This window comes from Capra hircus, chromosome 6 (assembly GCF_001704415.2).
Source record: "Capra hircus breed San Clemente chromosome 6, ASM170441v1, whole genome shotgun sequence".
Lineage (NCBI taxonomy): Eukaryota > Metazoa > Chordata > Mammalia > Artiodactyla > Bovidae > Capra > Capra hircus.
Genome location: NC_030813.1, coordinates 100,790,970 through 100,816,456, shown reverse-complemented (window position 1 = coordinate 100,816,456; position 25,487 = coordinate 100,790,970). Strand labels below are relative to the sequence as shown.

The 25,487-nt window shown below is 38.5% G+C and overlaps 1 protein-coding gene across 1 annotated transcript in view; it reads right to left on the bottom strand.

Annotated features, from left to right (window-relative positions):
• Positions 1–25,487, bottom strand: part of ARHGAP24 (Rho GTPase activating protein 24) — a 568,165-nt gene that overhangs the window by 469,620 nt on the left and 73,058 nt on the right. The window lies entirely within an intron of this gene.

Sequence of the window (25,487 nt, the reverse complement as noted above, 5' to 3'; positions counted from 1 at the left end):
AACCTCAATGGAAGGCATTTGTTTTACATATGTGAGAATTTCTCAAGCTGTCTCTGCCTCCCTCTCCCAGAGCATCCCCTTGAGAGTTTCTTTGGCTGGTCAAGAATTAGTGTAGCTGAAAAAGTTGAGGAAAAATGCAAACAAATGAAAAATAGCCCAACTTGGCCAGTGAGTCTCCTTCAGACTTCTGGAGTGGTGGTATGTTCCAGTCAACTGCATGATGAAGAAAATTTCAAGGTTACGTGGGAAGGAACACAAGGCCACACACACTGTACATATCAAGCATATGAGTTTATCTTAGAGCCAATATTAATCTACAGGTGAGATGCTAAGAAGCTGGTTTTCTGGAAGAGCCAGGGAAAAGTAGTTAAGAACAAAAGACATTTTCCTATCCCAAAGGCTTCCTGCAGGCTTTTGCTAATGTTTATTCCTAAGCATTTTTCATGAAGTGAAAACTGCACTCTGACTCTTGTGTCTTTCTTGAGGATATAAGGATACAGATTAATTAATAAAACATAGAATAATTCTGTGCTGGCATATGATGCCAAAGCTTCTATTTTTTCAGCTTAATTCCAGAAAACAAGTTGTCTTTCTACCTAGTCTTTATTTTCACCACGAATTTTTCAATTAATTTGTATATATACAAGTCTAGTATACTCCACGAAGTTTCAATTGTCAGCCTTCAACTATCTACATTTTTTCCTTGAAGGTACAAGGATCAACACTTTCATCATTGGACCTCTGTAACTGAAGCACTATGAGAAACACTTCAGCTTCTATGCTAAGACGCGCATGGAGGAGAAGGCTATGGAGATGGTGGGGGAAATGCCCGGACAAATATTTCCAGCATCTCTGTGATGACCTGGAGGTATATGCTGCTCATGCTGGCCCCAAGATGTGAGGTCAGAGGACCTGAAGCTGCTGATGCCAAGGCAGGACCTAGTCACTGACCAAGTCTCCCCGCATGTGCTCATGGAACAGCACCTGCCCCTGGGGTGCCGGCTGCTGCTCATCTCTTGTACATTCTGTCTTCCCTGCCCAGTAGTGGCCAGGCGTCAACACTTGCCCTGTCCTGGTTTCTTTCCTTTTTCCTCCCATTTTATTTGTTTCTTTTTAGTTGGAGTACAATTGGTTTGCAATGTTGTGTTAGTTTCTTCTTACAACAACATGAATCAGCTTTGTGTATGCTTCCCTGGCGGGCTCAGACAGTAAAGAATGCACCTGCAATGCAGGAGACCTGGATTCAATCCCTGGGTCGGGAGGATCCCCGGGAGAAGGGAATGGCAATCCACTTCAGGATTCTTGCCTGGAGAATCCCATGGACAGAGGAGCCTGGTGCAGTTTACAGTCCATGGGATCACAAAGAGTCAGACACAACTGAATAACTAACACTCAACATGCATATATCCCCTCCCTCTTGAGCCTCTCTCTCACCCCCTGCCTTTATCCAACCCCTCTAAGTCATCACAGAGCGAAGTTCCCTGTGCTATACAGCAGCTTCCCAATAGCTATCTGTTTTACACATAGTAGCGTATGTATGTCAATGCTATTCTCCCGGTTTGGCCCACCCTCCCCTTCCCCGCTCCCTGTGTCTTTGTTCAATTTCTACATGTGCATCTCTATTTTTGCCTTGCAAATAGGTTCATCAGTACCATCTATCTAGACTCCATATATATATTATATTATATAAAATATGTGTAATACATAACATCATACTAATGTTCATTAATTATAATTACAATTATCAATCATATACATAATATGCATATATTAATATATAATTATATCTTTGAATTCAGTCCTGCCATTCCAGTTACAGGGGCTGAAGAAGAGCTCTCATTCTAAATACTTCTTATTTTGATCATTTCAACCATCCTCTAAGGAGTTCTGCCTCTTCCATATGTATTCCAATCTAGTTCCAGCCTTGCTTTCATCTCCTCAAACTACTTTTAAGCCTCATGTAGGTCACTGACTGCCATCTGTTTCATTTAGTACCCACTTTTCCCTTTCGTATCCTGAAACACCTTCTGGATGAACAGGCTCTCATCTCTACAAAACATCTTGAAACTTCCTTTGCTCCATAGGGCTTTCCCTTGGCAATCACCACTCCCAGCAAGAAACAGTCTCCCATCATGTGTGTGCATGTTGTGTGAGCAGCCTGGATCATGCCTGATGCTTCCAGTTTGTTCTGCCCTTAGGGCAGGATCTTTCATCCCTTTTCTTTCATAGTATTTGACCTAGTGTAAATAGCCAAGTAAACCTCACTCTAAATGAACAGTGAATGCTGTAACTTAATATAGATAATAAGTAAGCTCCTTGGAAGGAAAGCTATGACAGACATATGCAGCATGTTAAAAAGCAGAAATATCACTTTGCCAGCAAAGGTTTGTAGAGTCAAAGCTCTGGTTTTTCCAGTAGTCATGTACTAATGTCAGAGTTGAACCATAAAGAAGGCTGAGTGCCTAAGAATGGATGTTTTCAAATTGTGGTGCTGAAGAAGACTCTTGAGGGTTCCTTGGACTGCAAGGAGATAAAGCCAACCAATCCTAAATGAAATCAACCCTGAGTATTCATTGGAAGGACTGATGCTGAAGCTCCAATACTTAAGCCACCTGATGTGAAGAGCTGACTCACTGGGAAAGACTCTGATGCTGGAAAAGACTGAAGGCAAAAAGAGAAGAGGGTGGCAGAGGATGAGATGATTAGATAGCATCACTGACTCAATGCACATGAATCTGAGCCAACTTCAGGAGATAGTGAAAGGCAGGGGAAGCCTGGCATGCTGCAGTCCACAGGGTCACAAAGAGTTGAACACGACTTAGTTACTGAACAACGGCAATGCATATTTAGACCACCCTAAATAATCTTTTTTCATTTCCTGGCATTTAAACCATTCACATCTACACAGCTTGCTATTTCATCATCACCTATTAATTCTTTAACCAAATATCATAACATACAAATTGAATAAGTCCTTAAAACAAACATTTCAACACACACACCCACATGCACACATAAAAATCTAGAATTCATTGCACAACAAGTTTTTTTTTTCTTTCCAGCCCTTTATTTCTTTTTCATGTTAATACTTTCTGTTTAATTTGAAAAATCTCTTCTGAAATGCTTCAAGATAATTAGCAACCTACCATCAATAATATAAAAAATAGAAGTGCCCAATTCCACATTTGTCTCCTATTAATCCTTAGTAAAAAATGTGTGCACATTTGAATGTGGTTTATTCTTCTTCTTGCATATGTTGTTTATAAGCTAGTCAAACCAATGATAGCATCTCTCACTGAACCCCTGGCTACAGTGCCCAAATTTTCATGACTTCAGATTGCATCAGAAAGTATTTCAATGGTACTAATTGTAACAATCATTAAAACAGAAATGAAAACAGATTGTATCATATCCCTAAGGGAAAATAATACCACAGTTATTTTGATTGAATGAAGTTAAGTTTTACTAAGATAACCATAATTTTTATAGAGGAGTCTTGATATTTCTGCAAAAATCAAAAGCTTCAAATTCTACCCTTCATCTTTAAAATAAGGATGTTGGACTGGATGATTTCCAGCTATGGTCCCTTCTTGCACTCTGAAATCTACCATCTCTGTAATTCCATAAGCATAAGGACACCAGATATCCTCAATACTTAGTATAACATCTGACATATGGTGAAGCTCAATCAATGTTTGATGAATTAATAAATTTTGCAATAGGCTTGGTGCTAGATATCTAAGAGTGAATATGATCTCCTTCTGAAACCTGATCTTGCTCAAAACCTGATCTTAGTAAAGGCTACCATGATATGCCCAGATAGGAAAAAAAAAAAAGTGATCATTTTAGATTCCTGATTCCTCTTCACCCTGAACATCAAATGTATCTGTAAATTCAGAAAGTTATACATCCAAAAGATATTTCAAATCTATCCAGTTGATTCCATCTCCATCTCCATTCTATAACCCACGCCACCACTGTCTTTGATTAGATGATTCTAATAGCCCAGCAACCAGGCTCATTGCTCCCATTTTTAACCACAAACATGAACACATAGGCACATGCTCACACATTTCCTTCTCCACAAAATAGCCAAAGTGAGCTCTGAAACATTAAATTAGACAATGATTCTCTACATGTAAAATTTTGATTTGTTCCTACTGTACTTATTTTAAAATCTGGAGTCTTAAACATGGTATAGAAGGTTCTGAATCATCTGGCACGTGTTTACCAACGTAATCTAATCTCATTCTACCTCCTTCACACTTCCCCCCATAACATACACATTTTAAAGCTCTGAACAGTATAGTAACACCAGCTTACTTTCAGTTCTGAAAACACAGAAGCTCCTTTAATGCCTTGAGTTTTAATGATTGCTGATCTCCACCTAGCCTGCTCTGCCTCATTCTCTTAACTTTACATGGTCCATCTCTTCTCATCCTTTAAGTCTCAGCCTGAAACCTACTTCCTCCAACTGTCACTACTAATCACCTAGCAAATCAGCTTCCTTCTTGTTATTCTCTGCTTCTCAGGTGGCTCAGATGATAAGGAATCTGCCTGCAATGCAGGAGGCCTGAATCTGATCCCTGGGTTGGGAAGAGCCCCTGGAAAAGGGAATGGCTCCCCACTCCAGTGTTCTTGCCTGGAGAATCCCATGGACAGAGGAGCCTGGTGGGATACAGTCCATGGGGGTTGCAGAGTTGGGCACGACTAGAAGACTAACACTTGCTCTTTGTTATTGTCTCTCCCTGAACTCTGTCTTCTGTCTTCCTGACACTTCTCTAAATTGCGGTTTCTTTAGCTGTTTACTGCTGATCACCCCTTCAGGGTCCCATAAACTTCATCAATTCAAGCACTTCCTTCTTCTCACTGCAATATATCCAGTGCTTACTTGCTATTCAGTAAATAACTGTCCAGTCAAGGAGTGAAGCCATGTAACAATCACAATAGAATTCCTACAAAGAGTATTTCAGAAAGTTGTAATTTTGCATTTAATGCCTTAAAGAATATGGTCTACTTTAAGAACTTAATTTCCCCCCCACCTTGGACACAGGAGACTTCCATTAGTATGAAAATTGTACTTAAACACAACGTCAAAATCATCAAACTGAAGTGAACCTGAAATTGCCCTTACTAAAGAAATTCAAAACTTCCTTTTCCTTGGCAGGAAATACATGTAATCAATTCTGGTTTTGCATGAAGGAACGTATGGTTCACTCACTCGGATTCTGAGAGAATGTTTAAATGAATCTGCACTGGGAAAGTATTTTTCTTGTGGTCAGGCTATGGCAGCTGGGTAGTACATGAGATTTCCAGCAGGACCAATGACCTCAGTGTTTAGCAAAGTAACATAACAATAATATAAATAAATGGTTACCCTAAACTAAAACAAAAACATAATTAAGTTAACTTGTATCTTTACAACCTTAATGATAGCTACTGTACCATGCTGGGGCTTAAAAAAAATCCCCTCATATGATGGGATCACAGCTTTAAATTATTTTCCAGCAGTGGAAACTGGTTTGTGTATCTACTTGTATGGTTCTTTTTGCAATCAGATGGACTAGGAACACATGAAAATGTTATATGAAGCAATCAGAGATGAATTTCATGCTCTTAACAGAATTTTCTAGATGCCAATAGCCACACACATAGGTATTTATATTTGTAACTTTGTTTCAACAAATATATATATATATGTATATATGAATGCACAAAGATGTTTATAAATAGAATGCCATATGATATAGAGTTGCAATGTGTTTGAATTTACCTCCAAGACTAGTTCAGGAAACACAAGAGAAAAGCAGAAGAGAAGGAAGCTAGAGGAAAAGAGAGAACATGTGCTCCCACGTGTGTGGGACAGACAGGAGGTGCATTTTCACAGCAAGTGTCAGCTCCCTGAGCTCTGGTGGGGAGAGTGCGTCTCAGTGCACGCGTGATCCCAGAGCCTCTGCGTACATAAATTTCATACCACATGGCTGCTCAACACAAACTCCCCACTGTTGTTCAAAAAAATAGGGATCTATTCCATTGCTATGAGAAAACAAACAAACAAACAGATATAAAACTGGCAAAGTTGGCCAAGTACTGCAATTTGTGAGTGATTTATGTGACTTTTGAGAGTTGTTTTGTTCATATCTAATTGTCACCATTTGTGTTGATATTGGAACCTAACACCTTTGTAAAATGAATGTGATTGCACTCTACATGAAGTATAACTACAGAGGACCAATATTTATCTGAGTTCTAACCTTTCTTATTAAAAAAAAGATGTCTTGTAGCTGTTGCTAACATGCTGGTTTGTCAAGCGGTAGTACATTTTACTGAGCTGTATGCCTAAATGCTGGACTTCCTTGGTGATTCAGTGGTAAAGAACATGCTTGCCAATGCAGGAGATATGGGTTCGATCCCTAGGTTGGGAAGATGCCCTGGAAATGGCGACACACTCCAGTATTCTTGCCTGGAAAATTCCATGGGCAGAGGAAGCCTGGCAGGCTGAGTCCATGTTATCACAAAGAGTTGGACATGACTTAGGAATTAAACAACAACATGCCTAAATGCTAGCATATAACCTTCCTATAGGTAATGGTTCACACAACAAAAACACGCAGAATAAACATATGATGTGTATATACTCACATACACGCATATATGCATGTGCTCACACACATGTGCATGCCTACGAATACACACATACGAATACACACATCTACACATGCTATTTACAATGTACATGTACATTACTTTTGTATTCCAATCCTTTATGATGAAAAGGACTTCTTCTGTGTCTGTGTGTGCTTAGTTCTAGAAGGTCTAATGGGTCTTCATAGAACTGTTCAACTGAAGCTTCTTCAGTATTAACAGTTGGGGTATAGACTTGGATTACTGTGATGTTGAATGGTTTGCCTTGGAAACGAACTGAGATCGTTACATTTGCAAAGAATGTGCAAAAAACAATTTAAAGAATTAAATCTTAGTAGCCTAAGTAACTGCTAACTAAAGAAAACTGATGAATGAAAAACAGTTCACTTTCTGTCCTTCACCCTCTACCACTCCATCAGAAAACTAAATCAAACTGTGATACCTACAAGGCAATCAGCACTCTAAGTCCCATATTACAGTGGATCTAATGGAGATTGTTTTATATTCGAGATAAATTCCAAGAGGCCAAATCTGTTTTTCAGGAAGTAATTGAATTTTTTCTAAAAATCTCTTGAAAGGACCTTGGGTTTCACACATGGTTGTTTTCATTTAACTTCTCTCCATCCCTCAGCTCCTCTAGATAGGCTCCCCTAGAGCTACTGCTGTCCCCAGTCTGATTTTTCCCTTCCATGAGCTTCCATGTCACTCTGGACTGAGCCTTTATCACATGCGGCCATATGCTTATTACTGTTCAGTCCCCTACAGCATAACTCATGGAAGATATGGGCTCCCTGAAACCTTCCCCTCCACCCCCGCCACTCCTCTAAATACTAATTAGAATATGCTAAATACTCAAAGGTTTGTTGAATAAATGTAAGTGAATGAAGAAATAAAGAAATCAATCCATCAGTCAGTTTTGGGGGCCTAAATGAATGGACCTCAGAGCCCTCAAGGTTCCCCAGAGTACAGTGCAAAAATCCTAAACTTTTTTATATTATTATATATGTCAATGAAGGGGCTTCCCTGATGGCTCAGACAGTAAAGGATCTGCCTACAATGTGGAAGACCTGGGTCAATCCCTGGGTTAGAAGATCCACTGGAGAAAAGAACAGCAACCCACTCTAGTATTCTTGCTTGGAGAATCCCATTGACAGAGGAGCCTAGAGGGCTGTAGTCCATGGGGTCACAAAGAGTTGGACACAACTGAGCTACTAACACTTCCACACCAATAAAAGGGCTCCAGTCCAAATTCCTTCACCTAAGATTTTAGTGGCTTAAAGCTAAACCAAACTTCAGAAATTGTTGAGCAAAGGGAACTCCCATTTTTTTCTCACTGGATGTTAAGAAGAAATATTTCTTCTTAAAACTGAAGAGTCTAAGTGTGAAGAAAGCAGGGGAATTGAATAATGTACAACAGTCATGAATACAAAGTTTAAAATAGTCACCAGAAGAGCATACCAGGGGAAAATTTAGCAGTAATAATTTTGTAAATGTGCAGTTATTTTCCTGAAGAATCACTAAATATCCTGCTCCTTGATTCATTTGAAATTAAATTGTTCAAAACAACAGAGAACAGACAAAAATAGAAAATTATGTACCTGTTGGTGTGGATCAGAATGTCAACCTATGTTTTATATTTTAAGCTTCAATGTTTCCATATTCACTTGAAAAAACAGTTTAAATATTTACTTTGTGTTTATTGTATGTTTAATGACATACTTTGTAGAGAGAATCTGCTACCTCTTAAGGAGGTTTTCATTCAATTGGGAGAAAAACATTCTAATATATATTTAGATGTGTTCCTACTGACACACCAGTCTCCAAGGAATTAGAAGGAAAAAAAAAAAGTAGAGAACCACTGGAATTCCCAAGGGTGAGCAGAAACAAAAATCAAATTAAAACAAATGCTTTACCCCTGATAGAACCAACAGAAAAGGCAGATACATGGCAACTATATTGCTACTCTTAAGCTCATGAAAGACATTATTAATTAGTCACAATTCTCTTCCTGAGGAACCTAGATGCACTTCCAGATGCTTTCTCAATTCAGCACTCTAGACAGTCACAACCAATCAATCACATACAAAAAGGAGAGAGAGACTCTTTGTTACTTTGATTCTATAAATAAACCAAGAACTGATAATATCCCTCCAACAGAAAATAGAAACTCAGGTGTCCCCCAAGAGAGAATGCCATTTGAAATGAGAAAAGATAAGAAAATCAACTTACTTTTTCTCTTTTAATTGAGGTCTAATTGATAGAACATATTAGTCTCTGTTGTACAAAATCAATATTTGTAAAGACTGCAAAATGATCACTGTAAGAAATCAAGTTAACATCAACCTTAATATATAGTTACAAATTTATTTTTCTTGTGATAAAGTAAAGTCACTCAGTTGTGTCCGACTCTTTGTGACCCCATGGACTGCAGCCCACCAGGGGATTTTCCAGGCAAGAGTACTGGAGTGAGTTGCCATTTCCTTCTCCAGAGGATCTTTCCAACCCAAGGATCGAACCTGGGTCTCCCACATTGTAGGCAGACGCTTTTTCAAATATGTAATACAGTATTATCAGCTCTCATCACCATGCTATACATTACATAAAAATATTAAACACCTCACAAATTTGCAGGGGCCACGTAGCATTCCAATTTTAGTAAACATGCTGTGGAAACAAGCAAGGAAGTCAACTTCTTTTAATGGAAAAAACTTAGAGCGCTCTGAGATGAGAGTTCTAATATGGCAAGTAGTATTGCATCATATGGCCACAAAAACAAAGCAAACAGATCTAAGCAGGGAACAGAAAACAGGAGTTGAATGTCCTTTGTTTTACATTAACTAACTCCATCTTTGACAAGACTCTTAAATAAAGGATCAGAAAGGAAATTTTATAAACATCTCAATTTTTAGGACTTTGTGTGTCCTTCCCCTCCCTTACTCCTAGTTTAGTTTTCATCAGTAAAATTTTATTTTGAAAAACAGTCTCAGGGAACAAAGGAAAGAAACTTTGAGATTATAAATCTAGAGGATGGGGGAACAATGGCTGCAATAGAGATGAGCTTTCATACACAGTGTGCAGAGGGAAGAGAGCAAAGCTGAAGCAAATGGGATGCTGAGAAAGACAGGCTAAGGCCAGGAGAATGCCCCAGCTGCGTCTTCCTCTCACAACAGGAAAATAACCTCTGGGCAGAGTTCCTCCATCTCTGTCTCCTGATGGCCACATTTTTATACTTAAAGAAAAGCCTGTCTAAAAAATACTTTTGATGTCAGACTTCTTTAATGAAGTCAACCCGGGAAAATCAGATATGCTGTCGACTGCATTATCATATCAAGGCTCTCTATGGGGGGGCCAGCTTTTAATTTAATCACACTTTAAAGAAAATATTATACAAGTAGCCAACTTTGCCTGATATAGTCATTGTCTACAATGAACTCTCAATGTTTTTCCTTCAAATGCAAGCCTTGAGGTGCTTAATGATTTCCAGTAAGAACCATTTCTTTTTTTTTTTTTTTGGTCAAGTAACGTTGAAGGTCAGGAAGGGTGGCAGTAAGGAGATACCCCTCATCCAAGGTAAGGAGCAGCGGCTGTGCTTTGCTGGAGCAGCCCTGAAGAGATACCCCACGCCCAAGGTAAGAGAAACCTAAGTAAGATGGCAGGTGTTGCAAGAGGGCATCAGAGGGCAGATACACTGAAACCATTCTCACAGAAAACTAGTCAATCTAATCACACTAGGACCACAGCCTTGTCTAACTCAATGAAACCAAGCCATGCCCGCGGGGCAACCCAAGACGGTTGGGTCATGGTGGAGAGGTCTGATAGAATGTGGTCCACTGGAGAAGGGAATGGCAAACCACTTCAGTATTCTTGCCTTGAACCCCATGAACAGCATGAAAAGGCAAAATGATAGGATACTGAAAGAGGAACTCCCCAGGTCAGTAGGTGCCAATATGCTACTGGAGATCAGTGGAGAAATAACTCTAGAAAGAATGAAGGGATGGAGCCAAAGCAAAAACAATACCCAGCTGTGGATGTGACTGTTGATAGAAGCAAGGTCCGATGCTATAAAGAGCAATATTGCATAGGAACCTGGAATGTCAGGTCCATGAATCAAGGCAAATTGGAAGTGGTCAAACAGGAGATGGCAAGAGTGAATGTCGACATTCTAGGAATCAGCAAACTAAAATGGACTAGAATGGGTGAATTTAACTCAGATGACCATTATATCTACTACTGCGGGCATGAATCCCTCAGAAGAAATGGAGTAGCCATCATGGTCAACAAAAGAGTCAGAAATGCAGTACTTGGATGCAATCTCAAAAAAGAAAGAAGGATCTCTGTTCGTCTCCAAGGCAAACCATTCAATATCACAGTTATCCAAGTGTATGCCCCAACCAGTAACGCTGAAGAAACTGAAGTTGAACGGTTCTATGAAGACCTACAAGACCTTTTAGAACGAACACCCAAAAAAGATGTCCTTTTCATTATAGGGGACTGGAATGCAAAAGCAGGAAGTCAAGAAACACCTGGAGTAACAGGCAAATTTGGCCTTGGAATGTGGAATGAAGCAGGGCAAAGACTAATAGTTTTGCCAAGAAAATGCACTGGTCACAGCAAACACCCTCTTCCAACAACATAAGAGAAGACTCTACACATGGACATCACCAGATGGTCGACACCAATATCAGATTGACTATATTCTTTGCAGCCAAAGATGGAGAAGCTCTATACAGTCAATGAAAACAAGACCAGGAGCTGACTGTGGCTCAGATCATGAACTCCTTATTACCAAATTCAGACTCAAATTGAAGAAAGTAGGGAAAACCGCTAGACCATTCAGGTATGACCTAAATCAAATCCCTTATGATTATACAGTGGAAGTGAGAAATAGATTTAAGGGCCTAGATCTGATAGAGTGCCTGATGAACTATGGACTGAGGTTCATGACACTGTACAGGAGACAGGGATCAAGACCATCCCCATGGAAAAGAAATGCAAAAAGCAAAATGGCTGTCTGGGGAAGCCTTACAAATAGCTGTGAAAAGAAGAGAAGCAAAAAACAAAGGAGAAAAGGAAAGATATAAGCATCTGAATGCAGAGTTCCAAAGAATAGTAAGAAGAGATAAGAAAGCCTTCTTCAGTGATCAATGCAAAGAAATAGAGGAAAACAACAGAATGGGAAAGACTAGAGAGCTCTTTAAGAAAATTAGAGATATCAAGGGAACATTTCATGCAAAGATGGGCTCGATAAAGGACAGAAATGGTCTGGACCTAACAGAAGCAGAAGATATTAAGAAGAGGTGGCAAGAATACACAGAAGAACTGTACAAAAAAGATGTTCATGACCTAGATAATCATGATGGTGTGATCTCTAATCTAGAGCCAGACATCCTGGAATGTGAAGTCAAGTGGGCCTTAGAAAGCATCACTATGAACAAAGCTAGTGGAGGTGATGGAATTCCAGTTGAGCTGTTTCAAATCCTGAAAGATGATGCTGTGAAAGTGCTGCACTCAATATGCCAGCAAATTTGGAAAACTCAGCAGTGGCCACAGGACTGGAAAAGGTCAGTTTTCATTCCAATCCCAAAGAAAGGCAATGCCAAAGAATGCTCAAACTACTGCACAATTGCACTCATCTCACAGGCTAGTAAAGTAATGCTCAAAATTCTCCAAGCCAGGCTTCAGCAATACATGAACCATGAACTTCCTGATGTTCAAGCTGGTTTTAGAAAAGGTAGAGGAACCAGAGATCAAATTGCCAACATCTACTGGATCATGGAAAAAGCAAGAGAGTTCCAGAAAAACATCTATTTCTGCTTTATTGACTATGCCAAAGCCTTTGACTGTGTGGATCACAATAAACTGTGGAAAATTCTGAGAGAGATGGGAATACCAGACCGCCTGACCTGCCTCTTGAGAAATCTGTATGCAGGTCAGGAAGCAACAGTTAGAACTGGATGTGGAACAACAGACTGGTTCCAAATAGGAAAAGGAGTATGTCAAGGCTGTGTATTGTCACCCTGCTTATTTAACTTCTATGCAGAGTACATCATGAGAAACGCTGGACTGGAAGAAACACAAGCTGGAATCAAGATTGCCGGGAGAAATATCAATAACCTCAGATATGCAGATAACACCACGTTTATGGCAGAAAGTTAAGAGGAACTCAAAAGCCTCTTGATGAAAGTGAAAGAGGAGAGTGAAAAAGTTGGCTTAAAGCTCAACATTCAGAAAACGAAGATCATGGCATCCGGTTCCATTGCTTCATGGGAAATAGATGGGGAAACAGTGGAAACAGTGTCAGACTTCAATTTTTTGGGCTCCAAATCACTGCAGATGGTGATTGCAGCCATGAAATTAAAAGACGCTTGCTCCTTGTAAGAAAATTTATGACCAACCTAGACAGCATATTCAAAAGCAGAGACATTACTTTGCCGACTAAGGTCAGTCTAGTCAAGGCTATGGTTTTTCCAGTGGCAGCACCATCCCACGGCCACATGCTGGCCTAGACTTGACTATGCCTAGGTCCGGAGCTCCCTAGCAACAGTGACCACCCCAGGAAGGGAGTGTGTGACTGAAGCACTGCCAAGTCAAGTTCTTCTTTAGAACAACTTTAGTGACACTGAAAGCATGACCATCTCGGATGAATGAGGCTGAAATCATTTATCTCCCCTGGCCTTAGAAGACAGTGGTCTTCACAATGAAATAATGCAGAGATAAGCAGATGTGAGAAAAGCCTAGAGAGAGCCCTGGAATGCCCATCCTAATCCAGCTCCTGAAGTCTTGGCCCGTGTGTATCTTCCTTTAATCCTATGAGATATGTCTTAGCCTTCCCAGCAAAGTGAGCAGATAAATTCCCATTTACCTACTCTATCTTGATGGACAGGGAAGCCTGGAGTGCTGAAGTCCACAGGGTTGCAAAGAGTCGGAAACAACTGAGTGACTGAACTGAACTGAACTCTAGCTTGAGTTGGTTTTAATCACTTCTATGCCAAAAAGTTTTTCTTAATATCCAAAAAAACATTCTTTACCAAGTGAACCACCAGGGAAGCCCAACTAAGCACAGCACAGCATCCCAAAAAGTTTTTCTTAATATCCAAAAAACTTTTAATGATAATACATATGGGAAACTTTTCTTTAAAGTAATAAAAATCTAGACTTACAACAAAGAGCTTTCCCTGCCTTGTATTATACACAAAACTTAATTCAAAATGAATATTAGGCCTAAATTTAAAAGCTAACACTTCTAGAAGAAAACACAGGAGAATAAATTCACAACCTGGGATTGAATTTTTTTTAGAAAGCATATAAAAATAACAACCATAAAAATGTATAATTTAGAAATTATTAAAAGTAAAACCTTCTTCTCATCAGAAGACATCATTTATAAAAAGAATAGACAAGCCAGATATTGTTTGAAATGTTTACAAAAATATATCTGCCGAAAGACATACTTCCATAATATATAATGATTTCTACAACTCACTAACAGACAGACCAAAAAAAATAGAAAATGAAAATAAATTAAATAAATTCTTTACAAAGAAGATATACAGATCTCCAACAGTCTTACAGAAAATTCCCATAACCGTCAGTTATCAAAGAAATGTGTACTAAAATCAAACGAAATATCATTACATAAACATTTGAAAGGCTACATTTGAAGACAGCTGATGACACCAAATGTTGGTCAGGATATGGAGCCATATCTCTGAAAAACCAGAATTTTCAGACATTGCTGGTAAGAGCATAAATAAAACAACCACTTTGATAGAAAGTTTGGCAATTTCTTATAAATTTAAACATAATTTTATCTACAATTTACCGTTCTGATCATTAAAGCTTAACCAAGAGAACTGAAATCCATATGCTCACAAAACTGTTTGTACAAAAATGCTTATAACTGTTTTATGTATGTTAACCTCAATTAGAAATAACCTGATGCTCATCAACAAGTGAGTAGATAAAGAAATCATGCGGTGAAATACCATTAGCAATAACAAGAAAAACTGCACATATACATAACCACATAGATGAATTTCATAGTTATTATAATAAGTAAGTGAAACCAGATACAGGAATATACTCTTCATGATTCCATTTATATAAAGTTCTAGAATAGGCCAAGCCAGTCTATGGTGATAGAAATCAGAAAAATGACTACTCTGAAGGGGATGGGAAGGGGCACAGAGACTCTCTAAGGCGATAGAAATGACATATCTTTATGGGATATGAGTTGCATGGGTGTAGTCATCTGTCTAAACTCATGAACTGCACACTTGAAATTTATGCACGACCTCTGCTGTTCTAATTAGACATGATAACTCAACACAGTGCTTGAGCCTGGCTTGAATTCTGAGTCAAAACAAAATACGGAGAGAGAGCACATTATTAGGAAAATTGATAAAAAATTAAATATAAACTGTGGATTAGATATTATTTTATCAAATTTAAATGTTCTCATTTTGATCATTGATAATTATGTTATTAATGCAGTTATGTGACTTGTTTTTAGGAAATATAAATCAAGTATTTTAAAAGGTATAAGATGTCTTCAATTTATTTTCAAACAATTCAGAAATAATCATAAACACACACATATATATGTGTGTGTATATACACATACACATACACACACACACATACAGAAAGAATGATAAATGAAACAGAATGTAAACAATTGGTGACTTGGGGTTAAGGGTGCTAGGAATTCCTAGTACTATGCTTATAACTTTTTGGTAAATGTGAAAGTACATCAAAACAAAAAGTTATACAACCCATATGCCTTACTGAGTGCTGACTCAAAAGAGGAGCAGATTTTGTTCTTCACTGGATCACCATGAGTAAGTTTCAAGTATGCTGCTGTAGTTGAAAAGGCACTACACTGGAACTTAGTAAGCATGTCTTTGAAATTACATAGCTATCTGACCTTGAGAAAGGCATTTGATTTTCTCAGCCTCAGTCCTCTAAGCCACCAAATAAAGACATTGAGTGAACTATTCAGTATCTAAGATTTCTGCTAATTCTATTAATACAATGTTGTGAGTCTTAGAAATGGTCTTTTGACAGCATTATACTTCTAAAGGTAAAAGGATTAGTAGGAAAACTGTTCTAGTTCATTTACCGCTAAGACTTCTAAATGAAAAAAGACAGTAAATAGAGTAGAACTCTTGTTCTATTACTGGCCCTCTATATTGAATTGCTATACATTTTATCATTGTATCATTTGATTTGTTGAAAATGGCATACCTTAATTTAGAAGACTATAAAAACAACTATCACTGAAATATACATGATATTTTCTCTGCTTTTTTATAGAAATGTGATTTTACTTGTTTATGAAACAATATATGGAGCCAAAGTGAAAGTCACTCAGTTGTGTCTGACTCTTTGGGACCCCATGGACTATACTGTCCATGGAATTCTCCAGGCCAGAATACTGGAGTGGGTAGCCTTTCCCTTCTTCAGGGGGTCTTACCAAACCAGGGATTGACCCCAGGTCTCCCACATTGAAGGTGAATTCTTTACCAGCTTGAGTCACCAGGGAAGCCCAAACAACATATAGCATTTACTACATGCTGACTATTCTAAGTAATATGTGTACACGTATATGTATATGTATGTATACACTTATTTCATCCTCACAATAGTTCTATGAAGCATGATTATTATTTCTACTTTACGGATAGGGAACCTAAAGTACTAAAAAGTACCTAGAATTCTATTGTTAACGAGTGGCTCTTTGAAAACAGCCATGCAATCAAACCTAGGCAGTGTGGCTATCGATTGAGTCTTAATCACAGTTGGGCTGTGATTACATATGGGCTGAAATATTACATAAAAATAAGTTTTACATAAAATAGTTCATAAAAATAAACTCTAGCATAGAATACTACACATATTTTTAAAATTCTATGAGAAAAACTGATCTGAGTCATAAAACTTTGTCATAAGAATAAATACACATACGTGTATGTATAATATATATACAAATTATGTTCTTCAATTATATACATAAATGTCTATATAGATGAAGACTTATTTTCCAGATTTATCAGTACTATATTTTTACCTTGATATTTATGCACAGATATTTCATTCTGAGTTAAAATTCTAATACTTGGCAGACACTTCCATGTGAACTTCTTGCCACATTGATTTGTTGCTCTTTCCCCTTTAGCAGATTGAAGGCAGTCAATCGAAAACCTGAGAAGTTACAGGTTGTCTGTTCTTTGCAGAGGGCCGGAAATAAAGATGCCCTGCCCTGTTCAGCACACTCTTAACCCAGGGGAACAAAAATGAAGCCTGTGTGCTTGGTCCTTCATGAGAAAATCAGCACTGGAAAGGACAAGTGACGTTTTGCTTTATAAAAAAGAAACTATGGAGTGCTGTGTCATTTCAGTTGGAAAAGTACAAACTTAAGTCCTGATAATTTTATCATAGCTTGACTAACATCTGCTGCCTCACTCCAGGTGCCAATATCTGTAGTCACCTGCTTAGCTCAGTAAGGCTCCCCTAGATGCTGGAAAATTATTCATGCAAATCCCAAATTCACCTTTCATGAGATCTAGGGTAGGGGAAAATGCAAAGCTGAATAACTCAAGCAAGGGTACATTTATTTATATGGCAATGGAATGAACTGAGAGCCAGAAAAGCCAGGCAGTGACAACTGTAAGAACTGGAACCCATAATGATTTAACATGTCTGACCCATCACCTTGCAAAAAATACTAATAATTACTAATATATATAAAGGCCTCTCATAAATTCCATATAATCTGAAATTCATACTTTTCTTATGTTTTTAATATGGACCATTTTAAAGTCTTTATTAAAATTTTTACAGTGGCGCTTCTGCTTTATGGTTTGGTTTTTTGGCTGTGTGGCATTTGCGGTCTTAGTTCCCTGGCCAGGAATTGAACCTGCACTCTCTGCACTGGAAGGTAAAGTCTTAACCACTGGACCACCAGAGAAGTCCTTTCCATAGGTTCTTTATAGTCCATATAATTCCATATAATCCCTTAAAATATAGAGCTGATGTTCATTCAATATATAGGATCCAAACGGCCAAGGTGACTTGCTTCAGCCATAAACCGAGCAAATCTGAGACAGAAAATGAAAGCCATTCAGCCGTGTCCAACTTTTTGTGACCCATGGACTATAGCCCACCAGACTCCTCTCTCCATGGAATTCTCCAGGCAAGAATACTGGGGTGGGTAGCCATCCCCTTCTCCAGGGAATCTCCCTGACCCAGGGGTCAAACCCTGGGTCTAGATTCTTTACCAACTGAGCCACCAGGGAAGCTCAGCAAGTATCTGAGCAGATATTATTTTACTCTGGATCCTAAGGCTGTTCTCTTTTCCTTTTATTTTTCCCAACGAACTACAGTGCTTCCTACTAACACCATCGCTTTATACAGACCACAGTGTATACTTACTAGCTTTCCTCAAAACCGAAGAGACAAATACAGCAATAACAGAACAAAGAGTGAGCACTTAAATATTTATTACACCATAGTCGGTGCCTGTGTATGTTATTCGTTTAGTCGTGTCCAACTCTTTGCAACACCATGGACTGTAGCCTGCCGGCTCCTCTGTCCATGGAATTCTCCAGGCAAGAACACTGGAGTGGGTTGCCATTCCCTTCTCCAGGGGATCCTTCTGACCCAGGGATCAAACCCAGGTTTCCTGCATTGCAGGCAGATTCTTTACTGTCTGAGTCAGGAAAACCCCATCATAGTTTACCACTGTCTTAAAAATGTATCAGATAAAATTAGCAAGACTATTGAGGAAATAGTCTAACAGCATTGACTTTTCATTGAGCTGCTTTAGGATTTCAGAATTTAAACATAAAAAGGAGACATTACATGAAGAGTCACTTATAAAAATTCAAGTATTAGGACAACTTCAATTACAATCAGAGTAAGAAGAAAAATGAAACATGCTTTAAGGGCTGCAGAAAAATTCTGCCTTCCAACATGGTTATGAAATGTAACCCTTGGGTTAATTAAATATGCAGTCTAGTAATATCTTTTATATATTTATATTATATATATGTTTATCTTTTATATCTAGTAATATCTTCACTTTCACTTTAGCTTTCACGCATTAGAGAAAGAAATGGCAACCCACTCCAGTGTTCTTGCCTGGAGAATCCCAGGGATGGGGGAGCCTGGTGGGTGGCAGTCTATGGGGTCACAGAGTCGGACACAACTGAAGTGACTTAGCAGCAATATCTTTTAAAACAAGGACAGATGGTCAACTTCCAATTAATTAGAAAAATAATATTAATACTTATCATCAAAACTATAATAAACACAATTCAGTCTTGCTTTGAGATTGAGAAGCCATTCAGAATCTTGTAATAGAATAAATGTCAGTTTTATCATTAACAGATTACTAAATAATCCAGATTCAGTATCATTTTCTCCTGCCCAGCTAAAGAAGTGAAAAGTGAAAGTGTTAGCCACTCAGTTGTATCCAACTCTTTCTGACCACATGGACTATAGCCCACCAGGCAGCTCTATCCATGGGATTCTCCAGGCAAGAATACTGGAGTGGGTTGCTGTGCCCTCCTCCAGGGGAATCTTCCCACCCCAGGGATCCAACCCAAGTCTCATGTCTCCTGCATTGGCAGGTGGGTTCTTTATCACTAGCACCACCTGGGAAGCCCTTGCCCAGCTAAACTAACAGTTAACATAGTATTCTTTTTGTTCCCACAACTAGAAGATCCTTTTTTCCCAGCTTCCTCATTCTCTTTATTCCAACGAGCTGAGCTCTACCCTCACTACCACCCCTTTGCCTCATGTCTATATGACTTCATTCTAAACCCTAATCTAATTTGATGCTTCTAAGGACTTTCTCTCAGTGCTACTGTCAGACTGGTCATTCTTAAACATGTATTTTATATAGTCCAGAACCTTCAATTGCTTCCAACTGTATGGCACATTATTTTTTTTTTTTTTTTTAGTTTTTTATTTTTTAAATTTTAAAATCTTTAATTCTTACATGTGTTCCCAAACATGAACCCCCCTCCCACCTCCCTCCCCATAACATCTCTCTGGGTCATCCCCATGCACCAGCCCCAAGCATGCTGTATCCTGCATCAGACATAGACTGGCGATTCAATTCTTACATGATAGTATACATGTTAGAATGCCATTCTCCCAAATCATCCCACTCTCTCCCTCTCCCTCTGAGTCCAAAAGTCCGTTATACACATCTGTGTCTTTTTTCCTGTCTTGCATACAGGGTCGTCATTGCCATCTTCCTAAATTCCATATATATGTGTTAGTATACTGTATTGGTGTTTTTCTTTCTGGCTTACTTCACTCTGTATAATCGGCTCCAGTTTCATCCATCTCATCAGAACTGATTCAAATGAATTCTTTTTAATGGCTGAGTAATACTCCATTGTGTAAAATTTAACCTCATTTTCAAAGTATCATAATCTAACACGTTTTACCTTTCCAAATTATTGTTCATTGCCCCTCAATAAGCACTCTATGAAACAGTTATCCAAATCTGTGACTCAACTTAACACAAACACACAGTGCTTATTCTTACCTCCTTCTTCTTGGAACTTACTACAACTAAAATAATCTTTCTTCTTCATCAACACAACAACAGCAAACACATATTTCTTACTACGCACCAGGTGATATCACAAGTTTATCACACTTGTTGGTTTATGTAATTCTCACAATAACCTTGAAAAATAGATACCATTGTTATTATCTTCATATTACAGAAAGTATAAAGCAATCAAGGAACTCATGCAAGCTGACAAAGCCAGTATAGTACAGCAACAATTCAAACCAGGCAGTTTGGTTCCAGATTTTACCTTCAACCACTATCTATATACTTCTGGATTACTAATTAATAAATGCACTCATTGTCAGTGAAATAATTAGTTACTAATTATTTCACATATGCTACTCTTATCTCTTTCATTATGAAATTATACCAAGAATTTTTTTCAAAGGGCTCCTTCATATAAGATATACATTGAGCTCCAAACATGTGTTTCTAAGGGAAATAATTTTAATCAAAGAATCAAGGCAAAGACCTAAGAATTATGGTCAGTCAGAATATATAGAACTACAAATACTGTCATCAACAGTCCTCTGAATCAGGACTTGTCTGGCAAGAGTACTGAGAGGGTGGAGTCTGGAACATGGGCTGGTAGCAGCTGCTTGGGGGGTTCTACATTGGAGAGAATGCAGGTCAGCTTTCTGCTTGTATGAAAGACTAGAGATTCAGGAAAACTTGCTTTGAAGCTCCAGTTGCCAAACAAGTACACTTATTGGGATTGTAGGTTGTAAATCAATAAAAATAGGAACATGTCCTAAAGATGCTCTTACTTTTTCTTCACATAACATTGCTGCTGCTAAGTCGCGTCAGTCGTGTCCGACTCTGTGTGACCCCATAGATGGCAGCCTACAAGGCTCCGCCGTTCCTGGGATTCTCCAGGCAACACTAGAGTGGGTTGCCATTTCCTTCTCCAATGCATGGAAGTGAAAAGTGAAAGGGAAGTCACTGTCATGTCTGACTCAGCGACCCCATGGACTACCAGGCTCCTCTGTCCATGGGATTTTCCAGGCAAGAGTACTGGAGTGGGGTGCCATTGCCTTTTCCGCACATAACATTGGGAAAACATACATAACCCATGTTAAATTATCATTGATTAATATGGCAGGGTGGCTAGTGCCCCAATAACCCCTGAAAACTTTGTAGGGCCATGAGTGACTGCTCAGGCTGATGACCTGAATGAAGAGTTAAGTAAAGCCTGGACAACACTTAGAAACAACAGGGTCACTTCCCTCACTTTCAAATGAAGCATACAACTTTTTGAAATAAAAGAGAAAATTCTTATTCACTGTTACATATAAAATGCCAAGATGAGACACTTGAGTAGAGCTCTAGTATTTTTTTTTTTCCTAAAAGGTCAATAGGTCAGGTTTCTATACTCTCAAGATTACAGACTCATTCTTCAAGGTCCAGCTCAAGTGTCAACCCACGTGTAAGATTTCCTTTTGCATAATTAATCACTGCCTCTTCTGTGTTATAACAGCATTTTATAAATATCTCTATTGGATTACATATAATGACTGTTTAGAAAAGGTGTGGACTTTGACTTTCTAGACTACCAATCCAAATGTACATCAACAAATGGACAGATAAGCAAATTTGATATAATCATGCAATTAGTACAACTCAGCAATGAAAAAATACTAATTATTAACTTGTAAAACAACATGGGTAATTCTAAAAAACATTAAGCTAAAGAAACAGTGAAAGGTTTTAATTTCTTGGGCTCCAAAATCACTGTGGATGGTGACTGCAAACACAAAATTAAAAGACACTTGGTCCTTGAGAAAAAAGCTATGACAAACTTAGAGTATTAAAAAGCAGAGCCATTACTTTGCTAACAAAGGTCTGTATTCTCAAAGCTATGTTTTTTCCAGTACTCGTGTATGGATGTGAGAGCTGGACCATACAGAAGGCTGAAAGTAAAAGTCTCTCAGTCATGTCTGACTCTTTGTGACTCCATGGACTGTAGCCTGCCACTGTCCTCTCTCCATGGAATTCCCCAAGCAAAAATACTAGAGTGGGTTACCATGCCCTTCTCCAGGGGATCTTCCCAACCCAGGGATAGAACCCAGGTCTCCTGAATTGCAGGCAGATTCTTCATCATTTTAGCTACACGGGAAACCCCACCAAAGAATTGATACTTTCGAACTGTGATGCTGGAGAAGACTCTTTAAGAGTCCCGTTGACACCAAGGAGTTTAAACCAGTCAGTCCAAAAGGACATCAACCCTGGATATTCATTGGAAGGACTGATGCTGAAGAAGAAGCTCCAACACTTTGGCCACCTGATGCGAAGAGCTCACTCATCAGAAAAGACCCTGATGCTACAAAAGATTGAGGGCAGAAGGAGAAGAGGAGAACAGAGAATGAGATGGCTGGATGGCATCACTGACTCAATTGACGTGAGTTTGAGCAAGCTGTGATAGATGGTGAAGGACAGGGAAGCCTGGGGTTCTGCAGTCCATAGGGTCACAAAACGTTAGACACAACTTAGTGAACAACAACAAAGAAACCAGACACAAAAGAATAAATCCTAGTGTTGAGAACTGTGAAGGATCTGAGATGTTACTCAATGTGTCAGCTTATAAGTTTCAGGCAGGCTGGCAGAAGACACAGACTCTCGGGTCACAGACAAAGGACTTTGTTACCAACAGCGATAGGAATACCTAGAGTACATCTGCCCAAACAGTGGGTTGTATTACAGGAGATGAACCTGGGAGATTTAGGAGCCTGCATCTATTTTACTGGACAGTTAAGCCACTTAATTTTGCCACAGGGAGACACATTATCTCTATTGCACTGCACAATAACACATTTTGCTCTTTTTTCAGAAGGGGCTTCCCAGGTGGCTCAGTGGTAAAGAATCCGTCTGTCAATGCAAGAGAAGCCAGTTCAATTGCTAGGTCAAGAAGATCCCCTGGAGAAGGAAATGGCAAACCACTCCAGTATTCTCCCCTGGGAAATCCCATGGACAGAGGAGCCTGGAGGACTACAGTCCACGGGGTTGCAAAAGATTCGCACATGACTTAGCAACTAAACAACAACAATAACAACATGATTACTGAGATGAAATTAGCCAACTGAATATTCTTAGTAAGTTCTCATAAAGGCTGGGTGCACTAAATTAATTTTTTTAATTACCAATAATGCTTAAAATGGGCTTTGGTGTATACTACTTTGCCTACATTTGTTTGAAATTTCATCATATTAAATTTTTAGAAACTATTTGATTGTGTCTATTTATAAATACTAATACATGTGAATATCAATGAACATTTTATGCTCATCAAATCAAATCAAATTTGCATTTTTTAAAATAAAATTTTTAAATACGAACATGTTGATGCAGGTTGGTTTTAATAATGTGACAGCTTCTGTTAGGAAAATTTTTGCTAATCATAATTAGGTTGTTTCCATATTATAGACCCAGTTGACTAACTCATTTAAAAACACAATACTTTTCAAATCAATCTTCAGAACGAAGACAGAAAAATACTTGAAATTCGAAAGTCACAGCAACTGTTTATGATTTTCCTTTCATTTAACCAATTACATTGAAATAAAATATCTGTTATCTATTAAGTAGTAATTTAGGCTACCAAAACCTAAAAAAAAAAAAGTTACAGCTTCAGTATTCCATATACAACAGAATATTCAAAACTTTTTAAAAATATATACTGTAGTGTAATCTTATAATTTATTTTATGGATGATGACTATTTTTTCAAAGAATATACTAATTTGCATTAAATAATTCCCCTAACCCACAGTAAAGTATCCTTTGAAAACGTTAAGACAGTAGGTCTAAGTAAAGTTATAAAATGGTTTGTTACCTTAGTATATAATAATTGCAAGTTAAAAAAAAGTCTTACTCTTACGTTTTATCATGTTTTCTGACTAAATATTGTAGTTAAGCATACTATGTGATGCTAAGAATTAGTCACAATCCTGAAGAAAGTTTTCCACAATTGTAGATGCCTACAAGAAAGCCTCCCTCAGTGATCAATGCAAAGAACTAGAGGAAAACAACAGAATGGGAAAGACTAGAGAGCTCTTTAAGAAATTAGAGATACCAAGGGAACATTTCATGCAAAGATGGGCTCGATAAAGGACAGAAATGGTCTGGACCTAACAGAAGCAGAAGATATTAAGAAGAGGTGGCAGGAATACACAGAAGAACTGTACAGAAAATATCTTCATGACCAAGATCATCACGATGGTGTGATCACTCACCTAGAGCCAGACATCCTGGAATGTGAAGTCAAGTGGGCCTTAGAAAGCATCATTACAAACAAAGCTAGTGGAGGTGATGGAATTCCAGTTGAGCTATTTCAAATTCTGAAAGATGATGCTGCGAAAGTGCTGCACTCAAAATGCCAGCAAATTTGGAAAACTCAGAAGTGGCCACAGGACTGGAAAAGGTCAGTTTTCATTCCAATCCCAAAGAAAGGCAATGCCAAAGAATGCTCAAACTACCGCATAACTGCACTCATCTCACACGCTAGTAATGTCATGTTCAAAATTCTCCAAGCCAGGCTTCAGCAATATGTGAACCGTGAACTTCCAGATGTCCAAGCTGGTTTTAGAAAAGGCAGAGGAACCAGAGATCAAATTGCCAACATCTGCTAGATCATGGAAAAAGCAAGAGAGTTCTAGAAAAACATCTATTTCTGCTTTATTGACTATGCCAAAGCCTTTGACTGTGTGGATCACAATAAACTGTGGAAAATTCTGAGAGAGATGGGAATACCAGACCACCTGACCTGCCGCTTGAGAAACCTATATGCAGGTTAGGAAGCAACAGTTAGAACTGGACATGGAACAACAGACTGGCTCCAAATCGGGAAAGACGTACATCAAGGCTGCATATTGTCACCCTGCTTATTTAACTTCTATGCAGAGTACATCATCAGAAATGCTGGGCTGGAAGAAGCACAAGCTGCAATCAAGATTGCTGGGAGAAAGATCAAAAACCTCAGATATGCAGATGACACCACCCTTGTGGCAGAAAGTGAAGAGGAACTAAAAAGCCTCTTGATGAAAGTGAAAGTGGAGAGTGAAAAAGTTGGCTTAAAGCTCAACATTCAGAAAACAAAGTCATGGCATCTGGTCCCATCACTTCATGGCAAATAGATGGGAAAACAAGGGAAACAGTGTCAGACTTTATTTTGGGGGGCTCCAAAATCACTGCAGATGATGACTGCAGCCATGAAATTAAGACACTCACTCCTTGGAAGAAAAGTTATGACCAACCTA